Source organism: Enhydra lutris, unplaced genomic scaffold, assembly GCF_002288905.1.
Source record: "Enhydra lutris kenyoni isolate GAN:26980312 unplaced genomic scaffold, ASM228890v2 scaffoldscaffold88, whole genome shotgun sequence".
In the NCBI taxonomy this organism is placed as follows: Eukaryota; Metazoa; Chordata; class Mammalia; order Carnivora; family Mustelidae; genus Enhydra; species Enhydra lutris.
The window spans coordinates 4,557,771-4,573,069 of record NW_019154172.1 but is presented as its reverse complement, the minus strand read 5'-3'; positions in this window follow the sequence as shown (position 1 = coordinate 4,573,069).

The window sequence follows — 15,299 nt, the reverse complement described above, 5'->3', positions numbered from 1 at the left end:
CAACATCCGCAAATCAATCAATGTGATACAACACATTAATAAAAGAAAGAACAAGAACCATATGATACTCTCCATAGATGCTGAAAAAGCATTTGACAAAGTACAGCATCCCTTCCTGATCAAAACTCTTCAAAGTGTAGGGATAGAGGGCACATACCTCAATATTATCAAAGCCATCTATGAAAAACCCACCACAATATCATTCTCAATAGAGAAAAACTGAAAGCTTTTCCGCTAAGGTCAGGAACACGGCAGGGATGTCTGTTATCACCACTGCTATTCAACATAGTACTAGAAGTCCTAGCCTCAGCAATCAGACAACAAAAGGAAATTAAAGGCATCCAAATCGGCAAAGAAGAAGTCAAACTATCACTCTTCGCAGATGATATGATACTATATGTGGAAAACCCAAAAGACTCCACTCCAAAACTGCTAGAACTTGTACAGGAATTCAGTAAAGTGTCAGGATATAAAATCAATGCACAGAAATCAGTTGCATTTCTCTACACCAACAACAAGACAGAAGAAAGAGAAATTAAGGAGTCAATCCCATTTACAATTGCACCCAAAACTATAACATACCTAAGAATAAACCTAACCAAAGAGACTAAGAAATTCATATCTCTAATATGAATTAGAAAACTATAAAGTACTCATGAAAGAAATTGAGGAAGACACAAAGAAATGGAAAAATGTTCCATGCTCCTGGATTGGAAGAATAAATATTGTGAAAATGTCTATGCTACCTAAAGCAATCTACACATTTAATGCAATTCCTATCAAAGTACCATCCATTTTTTTCAAAGAAATGGAACAAATAATCCTAAAATTTATATGCAACCAGAAAAGACCTCAAATAGCCAAAGGAATATTGAAAAAGAAAGCCAAAGTTGGTAGCATCACAATTCCGGACTTCAAGCTCTATTACAAAGCTGTCATCATCAAGACAGCATGGTACTGGCACAACAACAGACACATAGATCATTGGAACAGATTAGAGATCCCAGAAATAGACCCTCAACTCTATGGTCAACTAATCTTCGACAAAGCAGGAAAGAATGTCCAATGGGAAAAAGACAGCCTCTTCAATAAATGGTGTTGGGAAAATTGGACAGCCACATGCAGAGAAATGAAATTGGATCATTTCCTTACACCACACACGAAAATAGACTCAAAATGGATGAAGGACCTCAATGTGAGAAAGGAATCCATCAAAATCCTTGAGGAGAACACAGGCAGCAACCTCTTCGACCTCAGCCACAGCAACATATTCCTAGGAACATTGCCAAAGGCAAGGGAAGCAAGGGCAAAAATGAACTATTGGGATTTTATCAAGATCAAAAGCTTTTGCACAGCAAAGGAAACAGTTAACAAAACCAAAAGACAACTGACAGAATGGGAGAAGATATTTGCAAACGACATATCAGATAAAGGGCTAGTGTCCAAAATCTATAAAGAACTTAGCAAACTCAACACCCAAAGAACAAATAATCCAATCAAGAAATGGGCAGAAGACATGAACAGACATTTCTGCAAAGAAGACATCCAAATGGCCAACAGACACATGAAAAAGTGCTCCATACCACTTGGCATCAGGGAAATACAAATCAAAACCACAATGAGATATCACCTCACACCAGTCAGAATGGCTAAAATTAACAAGTCAGGAAATGACAGATGCTGGCGAGGATGCGGAGAAAGGGGAACCCTCCTACACTGTTGGTGGGAATGCAAGCTGGTACAACCACTCTGGAAAACAGCATGGAGGTTCCTCAAAATGTTGAAAATAGAACTACCCTATGACCCAGCAATTGCACTGCTGGGTATTTACCCTAAAGATACAAACGTAGTGATCTGAAGGGGCACGTGCACCCGAATGTTTATAGCAGCAATGTCTACAATAGCCAAACTATGGAAAGAACCTAGATGTCCATCAGCAGACGAATGGATAAGAAGATGTGGTATATATACACAATGGAATACTATGCAGCCATCAAAAGAAATGAAATCTTGCCATTTGCGACGATGTGGATGGAACTAGAGGGTATCATGCTTAGCGAAATAAGTCAATCGGAGAAAGACAACTATCATATGATCTCCCTGATATGAGGGAGAGGAGATGCAACATGGGGGGTTAAGGGGGTAGGAGAAGAGTAAATGAAACAAGATGGGATTGGGAGGGAGACAAACCATAAGTGACTCTTAATCTCACAAAACAAACTGAGGGTTGATGGGGGGAGGGGGGTTGGGGGGGGTGGGGTTATGGACATCGGGGAGGGTATGTGCTATGGTGAGTGCTGTGAAGTGTGTAAACCTGGCGATTCACAGACCTGTACCCCTGGGAATAAAAATATATTATATGTTTATAAAAAATAAAATAAAAAATATAAAAATAAAAAATAAAAAAAATTAAATAAAAATAAATTAAAAAAAAAAAAAACATTGAGACACCATCTTACACCAGTTAGGATGGCAAAAACTGACAAAGCAAGAAACAATAAATGTTGGAGAGGTTATGGAGAAAGGGGAGCCCTCTTAAACTGTTGGTGGGAATGTAAGTTGGTACAGCCACTTTGGAAAACAGTGTGGAGGTTCCTCAAAAAGTTAAAAATAGAGCTACCCTATGACCCAGCAATTGCACTACTGGATATTTACCCCAAAGATACAGATGTAGTGAAAAAAAGGGCCACATGCACCCCAACATTCATAGCAGTAATGTCCATGGTAGCTAAACTGTGGAAGGAGCCAAGATGCCCTTCAACAGATGAATGGATAAAGAAGATGTGGTCCATCTATACAATGGAATATTACTCAGCCATCAGAACAGATGAATACCTACCATTTACATCAACATGGATGGAACTGGAGGGGATTATGCTAAGTGAAATAAGTCAAGCAGAGAAAGACAATTATCATATTATTTCACTTATTTGAGGAACATAAGAAATAGCATGGAGGACATTAGGAGAAGGAAGGGGAAAATGAAGAGGGGAAAATCAAAGGGGGAGATGAACCATGAGAGACTATGGACTCCAGGAAACAATCTGAGGGTTTTAGAAGGTTGGGGATGAGGGGATGGGTTAGCCCAGTGATAGGTTTAAGGAGGGCACATATTGCTTGGAGCACTGGATGTTATATGCAAAAAATGAATCATGGAACACTACATCAAAAACTAATGTACTGTATGGTGACTAACATAACATAATAAAAAAAATAAATAAAACAAATAAAAACCACTATACGAAGGACACCACCTTCCACCAATGATGTGGCTTTCACACCCAGCCAATAGGCTGGTGATCTAGTTCCAAAATCCTTTTTTAGAGTCTGTTTCCTAGGAATATTCTCAGTATTTACTGTCCTAGCCATATTCCCCAGAAAACAGATCTGAGACAGGGATTCATATTGCAGGAGCCCACCTATAATGAGAGTGAGAGAAGCAGTGTCAGGCAGACAGAGAAGTGATCCAGTTTTGATAGAGGCCTCTGTTGATCCCATGCAAAGCTAGAAGACCCTTAAGAGTTGTCTCAAATTGAGGCCTTTGTAGCTCCCACATCAAACAGGCATTGGTAGAGAGGTGCCTCCAAGGATTATGTGACCTTAGGCAAGACAGCTCCTTTCAGCTGAGAGCAATTCTTAGGCAGGGCCTTCCTGTGAGCCAGTGAGATAGGAGCCTCAGTCCTGAAAGGGGATGTGGACAGGGCAGCACCGTATTCACTGCAAAAGATCTGAACCTTAGTGTTTTTACATTTGAGAGGTCTATTAGACATCCAGCTGGAGATGTCAAGTAGCCTGGAGCTCGAGAGAAAGGTGTGGGCCCAAGACAAATTTGGAGTCCACAGCATTTAGGTGACATTCTAAAACCATAAAACTAGGTGAGATGACCAGGGAAATTAGAAAAGAAGTAGTTCAAAACCTGGACCTTGGAGCACTTCCAGATGAAGAGGTCTGGAGGAAGGGGAGGAACCAGCCAACATAATAGAGAAGGAGCAGCCAGTGAAGGAGGAAGAAAGCTAAAAGTGTGTTACCAGGAGGCCAAGCACAGAAGGTGAGAAAGAAATAACCAATGATGTCAAATGCTGTAGATAGGTCAGGGGAGAGGAATAAGATGTGTCCATTGGATCTAGCCATCCGGCAGCCACTGGTGATCTTGACAAGAGCAGTTTGAGTGGCAGAGTGGAGGTGAAAGCCTGACTGGAATCAGTTTATGAGAGAATGGGAAGAGAGGAACTGGGTGCATTAACAATTAGCTGACTGAGGCATTTGCTATAAAGAGAAGCAAAGAAATGTGGTGCAGCTGAAAGGGGCATGGGGTTAAGAAAGGCAAGGGTGAAAGAAATGAGGTTTTTCAAAGATAAATGACAGAACGCATATGATGAAAATGACTGGTCACACAGGACTATTGATAATGAGGGAGGAAGAGGGGGTAATAGAGTGATGGCCTTGAGTAGATGGTGTAGTGTGGGATCTGGTACACAGATGGGAGAGTTGGTCTAGTTAGGAGTGTAGGTCTTTCAACCGGGGGAATAGTAGGGAGGCAGAATACATGGGAGTTGGTAGGAGTACTGTGGAAGTGCCTTTGATTATTCCAATTTTCTCTGTGACACAGGAAGTACTAGGATCGGCTGAGAGTGGGGACTGGGGAGATGCTGGAGAAGAGTAAATGGGAGAGAGATGTAGTTTGATAGCTGAGCAGCATCAATGCCCACTTGAGGTCTGTGGTCATTAATTTAAAGGGACAGTGATGAGCATGACTATTTCCTCATCACAGCTATTCATCCATGTAGTGGGGATAAAATCAGTGCCCCCCTCTTTGGGTTGCTGGAATGATTTAAGGAGTCAACATTTTAAATATACAGTATCACTTAAGTGTTCTTATGATCCTGTGGAGTACATTGTTATCTTGGGTACATTTCTAAATTTGATCACAAATGTGTTGACTCATAGAAACTCAAGGTTAAAAACCATTGAGCCCAACCACTTAACTGATACTCGAATTGTATCCACATTGCCTTTCAGCCTTTGTCTGAGCCACTCAGGGACAGTACATGTGCTATGCAGTCATTTCATCTTTGGACATCTGCACAAATACGGAAATTTGCTCTGTAGTAACCTTCACCAATATCTACTCATTTAGGCCACCCTGAAGAGAGCATCCCTGTCCACGTGCCTCTCCCTTCTATAAGTGGTCCTCATCAAGTCTGGCTGTAGACTGGACAGTAGTCCACACAGTCAGTCTGGACACTCAGTATGCTCCCAACCTTTCTTTCCTCAGAGGAATCATGAACATTTGCAGAAGAAAACACTTCTGTTTTTTAATTCTTCTCACCTCCTGGAGCCACATTCCCGTAAAAGCTTCAGACTTGGTTACCTTGCTTACCTCCTCAGTGAGAAGTGTGTGATCTGCTTCTGCCTAGTCTAGAACAATTCTTCATTACTGTGTTCTGGAGAATTTCATAAGATCTCAGTGATTATTCCATGAAAAATAGTTTTATGTAGTCAAATAGCTTTGGAAAACTGCAGACAAAATTAAACAGTTTTCTCATGTAAAAGTATGCTGACATGTACTATAAATTCCCAAGGGGGAGCTGTAATGAATTTTCTAAATATATAGGTTAACAAATGCATTTTGTTGTGGTTGCTTCTTTTCTGGGACTAGCATTCCATAGAACAATCTTTGGGAAGTCTCGTCCAGGGAATTTATCTCAAACTTAACTATTATGTGACATATAAAATATTAACTTAGATTACTTTATTATAAAATTACATAAATATGTACAATCATAAAATTAGGGGTAAACTCCACTCCTTATGCATACAGCTCCCATATAAATTACTATAAAACCAAAATCAATTTATAAATTAAATATAAGCAAACCCAGTAAAATTCAAATTGACTGCATTAAGTTAAAGTGACATGTAGTATGGTTTTGCTTAAGCAAAATCACCAATGCAGGGCTTTTTGGTAAAAACATAACATCTTATTATTAACTTGGTTTTTCTGATTTTGTGCACAATAGACTTGCATCTGAATCATCATATCATTGCTGATAAATTTCTTTTTTTTAAATGGAGCTCATTTAACCACAGGTTTATTTTTGGGTAGCTCAATCAATGTAGGGGTACAGCCCTCCCAAATAAAAAACTGTAATTAAAAAAAATTCTTTTAAGCAAATTAGTTATCGCATATTGACTTATTTTCTGCCATTGAACTGTATTAAGTTAGTATGAGCAAAGCATACAAGGAAAACACTTAAAATATGAATACTATACAAATGCTATACTCACTGACATGTGCAGATTCTTTCAAGTTTGACCTTTCTGTTTTTCTCTGTCACATGGTAGTGAAGAAAATTTTCCGACTACTTTTACTTTCCTGAACTAGCAGAAACCTCCATTTATAGATGATTTGGAAGTATTATTTGGCCTTCACTTGGCAGGAACATGATCACAAACAGACACAAACCCAGGCACCAAAATCAGAAGGCTATATTCATCTTTTCTGTCTCAGTCGGCTAAGCATCTGCCTTGGGCTCAGGTCATAATCACAGGGTCCTGTGATCAAGTCCCACATTGGACTCTCTGCTCAGCAGAGTGTCCACTTCTCCCTCTCCCTCTGCCTGCTGCTCCCCGTGCTTGTGCTCTCTCTCTCCCTGTCAAATAAAAAATAAAATCTTTGAAAAAGAGAGAGAGAGAATCATCCATAATTCAGAATATGCTTGTGTTCATTTTTAGAGATTATTATAAAAGTAGAACAGATGAAGGGAAAATAGAGATTAGGAACTGCTAAAATGCCTGCATTGCTCTTTGCAGAGAGAGTTGGTCCACAGCCTCTCTTCTCAACACAGGGATGAAGAGAAACCGCTTGGCCAGGGTCCCCAGTTCCTGCTTTTTTTCCTTTATGGTTCCTTCCCCTCCCCGCAAACAATAGAAAGGAGCAATGAGGTATGTTTTGACATTCATTCACACCAATGTGCTACCTCTGTTGGCAGTTTTAAGTTTTAATCCATTATTTATTTATTTAAGTATTAATCCATTATTGTGGAAGGAAAGACTTTCCCTATCGCTAAAGGAAGTTCAAATTCAGACTCCCTGGACTGGAGGAAGAGACAGGATTTGGGGATGGAGAGGATACATAGGAGTGATTCTGTGCTTGGAATTTAAACTACATTTAGGAATAAAATTGAGCAGAATATAAATCTAATCTGAAATCTAACTTGCACTTGCAGGTTTAGGTAGGTGACCTGGAGAAAGCTACTCCTGCAGACACTCTCATGTCCCTTCTTCCCAGCGTCCTCCTCTGTCTCTTGCTCTGGACATCAGCTGTCTCTGGCTTGGGTTTCTCTTCCTGTCTGCCTCTCCTCTTTCTGAAGCCTGTCAGTCGCCTCTGTCCCATCTCACCACTTCTTCACCCAGGCAAGGAAAACATGCTCTAGGACCCCTCTGCTGTGGGACTGGGAGGCACTGCATTGACATGAAAAGTACATGAAGGGAAACTCACTTCCAGAAGGTCAAGGGCTGAGAAGTAAGATACATGCCCTTTGTCTTTCATGGTGTGGGCAGTAATAAAGATACTAAGATGCTAAAGATTGAAAACACAGAATCTGGTCTCCAGGTACACACTGATGCTCTTTACCACTAAGAATGCTGGGTGGTGGGGCACCTGGTGGCTCAGTTGAGCATCTGCCTTTAGCTCAAGTTATGATCCTAGGGTCCTGGGATCGAGCCCCGTATTAAGCTCCCTGCTCAGTGGGGAGCCTGCTTCTCTCTCCCTCTGCCCCTTCCCCTGCTTGTGCTCTCTCTCTCTCAAGTAAATAAATAAAATCTTAAAAAAAAAAAAAAAAAAGGAATGGTGGGCTGTGCTGAACATCTAAGTGAAAATATGTCTTGAGGATTTTCTCTGGCTAGTAATCTCACTCATTCAACTGGAATTTCTGGTCTAAAGAGCTCTAAGTGGCCAATATTCCACTAGAGTCAGGCATGGCAGGATTCTTGCCTTTTCTTGAAGAGGAGAAAAAGGCGAAAGAAGAAGGTGACCATAAACTGGGGTCAAGAGCGTGCACCTCATCATTTCACAAAAGGCATGCTCCTAACTTCTTTCTGTACAATGTTCATTGTTTTCCCTTCTCATTTTTTTTTTTAAGATTTTATTTACTTACTTGACAGAGATCACAAGTAGGCAGAGAGGCAGGCAGAGAGAGAGGAGAAAGCAGGCTTCCCACTGAGCAGAGAGCCCGATACGGGGCTCGATCCCAGGACCCTGGGATCATGACCTGAGCCGAAGGCAGAGGCTTTAATCCACTGAGCCACCCAGGCACTCCTCATTTTTATTTTTTAAACTTTTTTTCCTCATGCTATCAACAAATATTTATTAAGCCCCTTTGATGTTCAAAGGTGAAAAGTCTCATCCTTCTCCTTGAGGGACTTTCAGTCTAGAGGAGGAAACAAACAAAAAACTGAACAGCAAGGCAGTAAATAATTACAATATGTGACCATTCCTTTATTTGCTCCAGGCTTGTGCAGCCATCCACATCCCCGTTATCTCCACAAAGCAAAACCCCCTCCTCTTCCCCGTCTGCCAAGATTCTACAGTCCTTGCCTATTATCTTGCAGAGAAGGACACTTAGTGTATACATTTGTGATAATGAAGATATAGACCTTTCTGTAAGGACAACAGATCCATCTATGGGTTGCAAGCTCTCTGCACAGGGGTGGTATCTAACTGTCCACTTCGCACAACACGAGGTTACTGGGAAGGAAGCGCAGTAACACTCCCCTGCTGCCACCTGGTGCTTTATTTACAGTAAGTTAGGCTCCCAGCCATGGATAAGGCAACTGAAAATCATCTACCATGCTCAACCCTAATATGAAATCCCTGCCCTCCCCCCAAACACATGTGCAGGCACACATGAATACACACTCACCATGCCCACATACACACGTCCCCTCATTGCTTCCAACTCTGCCAGCCCAGAGCAGGTTTTCTGGAAAAGTGTGCTCAGTTAAGACTGGCATGGGGAAAGGTGCCATGACTGGAAAATGTTTTTCCTCTGGATGACAAAAGCGCATGCTGGGATCAAGAACCCAACTCTGTAGAGTTGGGAGTTAGTGAAGTTAGCGGTGCCCACCAGCTTGTCGGTTAGCTCCTCACCAAATATTTTTGAACACCAATTTTGTGACAGGCACAAGGGAAGGCTCTGGGGAATCACTGGTGAGCAAGATGAGTACATTCTCTGACCTAAAGGGGCTTACAGTAGAGTGTGGAGAGTCCTGTAAACTCTTTTTTTTTTTTTTAAGATTTTGTTTATTTATTTGAGAGAGAGCGAGAGAGGACAAGCAGGGAGAGGGACAAAGGGAGAGGGAGAAGCAGGCTCCCCACCGAGCAGGGAGCCCCATGTGGGGCTCAATCCCAGGGATCATGACCTAAGCTGAAGGCAGACACTTAACCGACTGAGCCACCCAGATGCTATGAGTCCTGTTAACTCTTAACAAATAAATAAAATCATACCAGGCATGTGTAAGGGCTAGAAAGAACACTAAATATGGAGATGTGACTGAGGGGCTGTCTCAGTGAAGTGGCCAGGGATGTCTGCTCAGAGGAGGTCACATTTGAGATGAAGATGTGACGCTAATGATGGGGGGAGGGGCATACCAAGATCTAAGGGAAGAGACTCTGAGGCAGAGAGGCCCACACAGGCCCTGAGAAGAGAAAGACTGTGATATCTTAAGGACAGAAGAAGGCCAGGGTGGCCAAAGCAACATGAGATGAGTGATGGACATGTGGAGGAAGGGGAGGCTGGCGAGAGTGGCAGGGTTGGATGGGCAGACGCTTGGGAAACAGCAAAATAAGGCCTTTAGATTGGATTCTATGTGCAAAGGCAAAACTGCTAGATGGGTTTAAGCAAGGGGTGCTCTGCTCTGCTCTGCTTTTAGGAATGATTGTGGTGGAGGATGGATTCCAGGAAAAGTGTGGAAGTCTAAATGGTTGTGACTGTAACCTAGGTAGAGAGAGGATGATGTGCTCTAGCAGCCAGTGGAAATAGGAGAAGTGTCAGCTTTGAGGTATATTTTAGAGGTAGAGCCAAAGAGTTTATTGAAAGTCTAGATGCTGGGGTGTCAGTGAAAGAAAGAGCATTCAGAGTGCACGGGTAGAGGGTGGTACCATTGACTAAGGTGAAGAAGGCTGAGATGTGAGAATATATTTGAGAGTGGGGAATCAATAGTTATGTTGGACCATGCTACATTTGGAATATCTGTTAGACTTCCAAATGGAATAGACAGGTGGGGCTAAGTCTGGATCTCAGGGAAAAGGTGCAATGGAGAAGTGGGCATCTTCCCCATGCAAATGGTACATGTGGCCATGTTTACTACCCGTACTCTGCTTATAGCTTCAAGTAATATCCTTACCCAACATCCGCTATCCCAGCTCTCAGAAGAGCATGTTTCCCTTGGCAAGAATAGCAAAGGGAAAGATCGGATGGGATGGTAAAAATCAGCATTCTAAAGAAGTAGCCACTCCAGGAATGTGCATAAGATGTCAGACTTTGCAAAGGTTCTACCTCTGAACCCCTGATTTTGTTGGTGAGGAGTTCTGTGTGCAGAGAGGTGAAATGACCAGTGATGTCACATAGCTGGTGCACACACAGCAGAGCCAAACCTTGAACCTACGTGTGCTGGCAACCAGCACTCCCTCTGACGCCAAGAGGGCCTGATGGTACAGAGCTGGTGGGATGCAAACAAGGGTGGGTATATGTACATCCCACAAATGGATTTAAAATGAAATTTTTAATCTGTATGTGGGATTTTCATTCTTTATCATTCAAGAGTGAGTGAGAGTTCCAGATCTAGCATAGAACAAACAGGACCAAAAGTTTTAAAAATAGAAAGCTCTAGAAACCAGTCTCTTCATCTCTGTCTCTAGGGCCTCTCTGAGCCCCATCATCTGTCTTGGTCATCAGCAAAGGCCTTAGGACACAGAGCTCCCAGACGCCTTGGAAGTCCGCATCTGCCCTTTGTGAATATGGCAACGGGAAGGCAAGGCGCCACTCAGTGTCCCACAAAGCACCACTAGAGGGCTGCAGAGACTAGCTGTGACAGGTACAGCAGGCCCGCCACCAAGACCAAGACGGGCGAACCAGCCATCATTACCTCGTGGCCCAACACTCCCTCCTTTGAGGCGAGGGAGGAAATTGGAGCCTCAGAAAGGTGAAGGTCATGGGCTGGAGAGTGACAATCACAAGTCTATCACAGGTCCTCTGGTTCAAAATCTCTGGCCAAGAATCCCAGGTTTTGCTGTGTCCCATTTTGAGTCGTTGGTCCAATGGCCCAGCTTGTCTGAACATCAGTGTCCTGGTCTGTACAATGGGCACTAGTGTTTCTGCCGTGCCGTGTATCATGTTACGTCGGTAAGCTGGCAGGCGGACAGGCCTGCCACTTAGGAAACATTTGCCAAATGCCCAGGCCTTCCTCTCTTCCTGACAAGGCGCTGGGTCCTCTCTGAGCTAGCTCATCCTCACAAAGCAGCTTTAAGTCATCACCCCCAAAGGATCCCACCTGGTTGTTTTCCCATCTGGAAACAGTACTATAGAGCACTTAAAGAAACTTAACAAAGAAAACCGTAGAATGTGTATGTGTTATGTATCTTTTTAATTTAACAAGGTGGCTGGGAAAGAGTGTGTCTTCCTTTCGGTGTCCTAGGATTTGGATCCCAGGATCTTTTCACCCACCCCCAATCAGTGGGTATGTGTGGAGCTCCTTCAATGGATAAAGGAGTGTGGGGGATTTAGAACACCAGGGAGCCCTGTCCCCAATGGCAACCACCATTCTGCTCCAGACATTGCTTCTATCACCTTATTTACCTTAGCTCGTTTCTTCTCCCAGCCATCCTCCAGATCAGGTTTCCTTGGCTTGATTTTAGAGATGAGGACCAGAAAGGTTAATTCACTTGCCCAAGTCCAACCAGCAAATAAGTGGCAACGCTGGAGGGTAAGCTCAGCTCTGCCTATGCTTTCACTGTACCCCTTTTCTTGAAAGTGCTTGCAAAAAATGGGAATGTGGGAAGGGCCATGAAAAAAGGCTCCCCAGATTTCTGAAGGGAGTGGCTGTTCCTGACTGAGGAGTCTGGAAGGAATTCTGGAGGAAAGCTCAAAGTGGACAGGCCTGGAGGTGGGGAAAAGGAAGAAGGACTTCCCACACACCTATTTGTAGTAAATTGATGTCTTGCAACATAGTGTAGGGGCACCTGGGTGGCTCAGTCAGTTAAGCATTTGCCTTCCGCTCAGGTCTTGATCCTGGGGTCCTAGGATCGAGCCCTGCGTCGGGTTCCTTGCTCAGTGGGGAGCCTGCTCCTCCATCTGCTCCCTGTGCTTGTGCTCTCTCTCTCTCTCTCTCTCTCTCTCTCTCTCTGACAAATAAATTTAAAAAAAGAAACATGGTGTAGTTGGTGTATGAGAGAAAGACTTATGCGCACACACACACAGGCACACACGCATGCACTCACTCTTGGGCAGATGGAATACTCTAAAAGAATCTTCCTGGAAGAAAGTAGGGGTCAAAAGCTGAAATGAAGAAATCTCTTTAAGTTGGAGTCATAACACTCATGCGCTTTCAGGACCAGCTCACCCAGGAAATTAATTTCACGTTGAGTTGTTCTATTAAAAACCCTGACTGAACTGTCTCCACAAGGTAAACAGCGGGAAAGCCTCCGGGAACTTCCTAAAGCATGTAACATAGCCAGAGGCTGACCTGACCTAATTGGCAGGAGGAGATCAGAGGCCAGGGAAACCCAGTTCTCTTCCACCTACCATAAGCCTGGCCAGCTGCCACTTAGGGATGCCAGCCCAGTGGCCAAACAGCAGCTGCAAGTCTCCCCCGCGTCCCCTGCCCCTACCCCAGCCTTCAGAGGCTCTGCCCACCAGCATGTCAGTCACTGTGAGCACCTTCCTAACATGAAAATCCAGACGCTCTTGCAAAGCAATTCCAGAAATAGCCAGGCACCTGAGTGTAAGCCGACACAGGAAACATCCTTCCTTCCAGTACAAAGTATACTCCTCCAAAGGGCAGGAAGAGGAAGTCATAATTAGAATCATTCATTCATCCAGCAGAAGTGAGCCCCTGGCTAGGAGCCAAACGTAGTTCTCAGTCCTGGCTGCACAGGAGAATCACCTGGGATCTTTTAAAAATACCAACGTCAGGGCTCCACCCAAAACCAATTAAATGAGCCTATCTGGGAATGGAGCCCAAGCCCCGGTATTCTTTAAAAGCTCTCTGGATGATTCTTATGTGGTTGAGAACCACTGCATTACATATCATGTACAACAAAAACCAAAATCACTGGTCAGGCTGTGAGGAGCTTGCAGGTCCACTGAGCCCTAGAGTTTGCAATGGGTTTTTTTCCTGCAGGTGACCTTGACTGATCTTCGCAACCAGCCTGAGTTAAAAAGAAAACCACAGGCCCAAAATGGCATCGCTTGGGCCAGGCCAAGTCACCAAACCCCAGGTTTAATACTTAACCTAATTGCAGTTCCAACCTTCCCCCAGAAATGTAAGTGTTAGCCTGTCAGTCAGGAATTTTCTGATAAACACCAATGAGATAATTTGTCACGGGGGCCCTCTCCATCTCCTGAAGGAACATGAGGTGATCCGCCTAATAAGACCCCTACCTTTCCCCCTAAGGGAATGTGATCTTGCCTGGAACAATTGTTTCTTTTCTTTTGCTTATAACTTTCTTTCCCCACTGTCCTTCCTATAAAAGTCTTCCCCATGTCCTACATCTCCTTGAAGCACCTCTGTACTTGGTTAAACAGGACACTGCCCCATTAATGAATTGGTTAATGAAGCCAATTAGATCTTCAGATTTACTCAGTTGGGTTTTGTTTTTGCATGACTGTTAGGGTGCTGGTATCGCCCATTTTGTAGATGATGTAGCTAAGGCTAAGAGGGAGCCTCTGTGCCCAAGGTCATGCAGCAGGTAAGCAGCAGAATGGGCACAGGAACTGGCTTTCTGATTCCAGGACTCTTGCTTGATGTCACTGAGCCATGCACAGAGGAACTGGACTTGAGAAGAAGCTCAGTGCACATCATAACTACACCATGGCAGGGGTCAAGGGCCAAAGGAACACACGGGTGCGAGTATTATTAGAGGGACCTACTCGTCATAGAAAAGTCCAGTACCAGTTGCTGTCCATCAGTGTTCCTATAACTGAGTCTATGTTGATCAACTGCTTGTTTTTGTTTTAAAGATTTTATTTATTTATTTGACAGACAGAGATCACAAGTAGCCGGAGAGGCAGGCAGAGAGATGGGGGAAGCAGGCGTCCCAGTGAGCAGAGAGCCTGATACGGGGCTCAATCCCAGGACCCTGGGATCATGACCTGAGCCGAAGGCAAAGGCTTAACCCATTGAGCCACCCAGGCGCCCCCAATCAACTGCTTATTTATTTCACCATTTTCATTAAGGACTTTTCTAGGTAATAGAGCCTGTGGCCAGAATAGTAAGTAGACACTTAAAAGATCGCCTTGCCAGGCCCAACAATTGGCCTTGGGATAGGTTAACAACCCCTAAGAAGAATAAAATTTATTGCACAAATTCTTAGGTTATGAACAGTAGTACCAGCAAGTTTGCTGACTTGCTGGCCATGAATTAATGGTCAATAGATGTTTGAGGGGCAGCCTGCATTAATAGAAAGAAGAGGGAGACAGGTGCACCCCGTGGCTAGACTTTGAAATCAAATTCCCTCTCTGGGTGGCAGTTTCAGCCTTATAAGAACTTTGCTTCTTTGGGTGACACGCACATAGTTTTGCCTACTCAGGAGTGGGCTCTAACATTTCCAACGTGGCCTCAGAAATATTGAGTCATTTGGGAAGCAGAAATTACTACTCTTCATAACCAGATTTACTAGCCCTGTGCAATTTGGCCTGGACTTATCTTTATCTGTTCTTCCCACCACTTCTTCACTCCTGGGGTCTGTCACCATTAAAAGGCAATCCTCTCATTTTGCAAATCAGGAGACTGGGATCACAAGAGACACCTGGCCAGAGCCAAATGAAGAGTGGTAAAGCTAGGACCAGCCCTAGCTTCAGCCCTTGCTTCCGTCGGAAGCAACAGGACTGACCAGCATTTGCGTGTGTAGATCTCATTCCAATAGCCTAACTAGAGAAACTCAGTTACCAGTCTCATTTGTGTAAAATACAGTACTCTACCAGGCTCATTTTGTTTATTTATTTTAAATGCCTTTTTTTTTTTTTTTAAGTAATCTCTATACCCAGTATGGAGCACAAACTCACAACCCTGAGATCAAG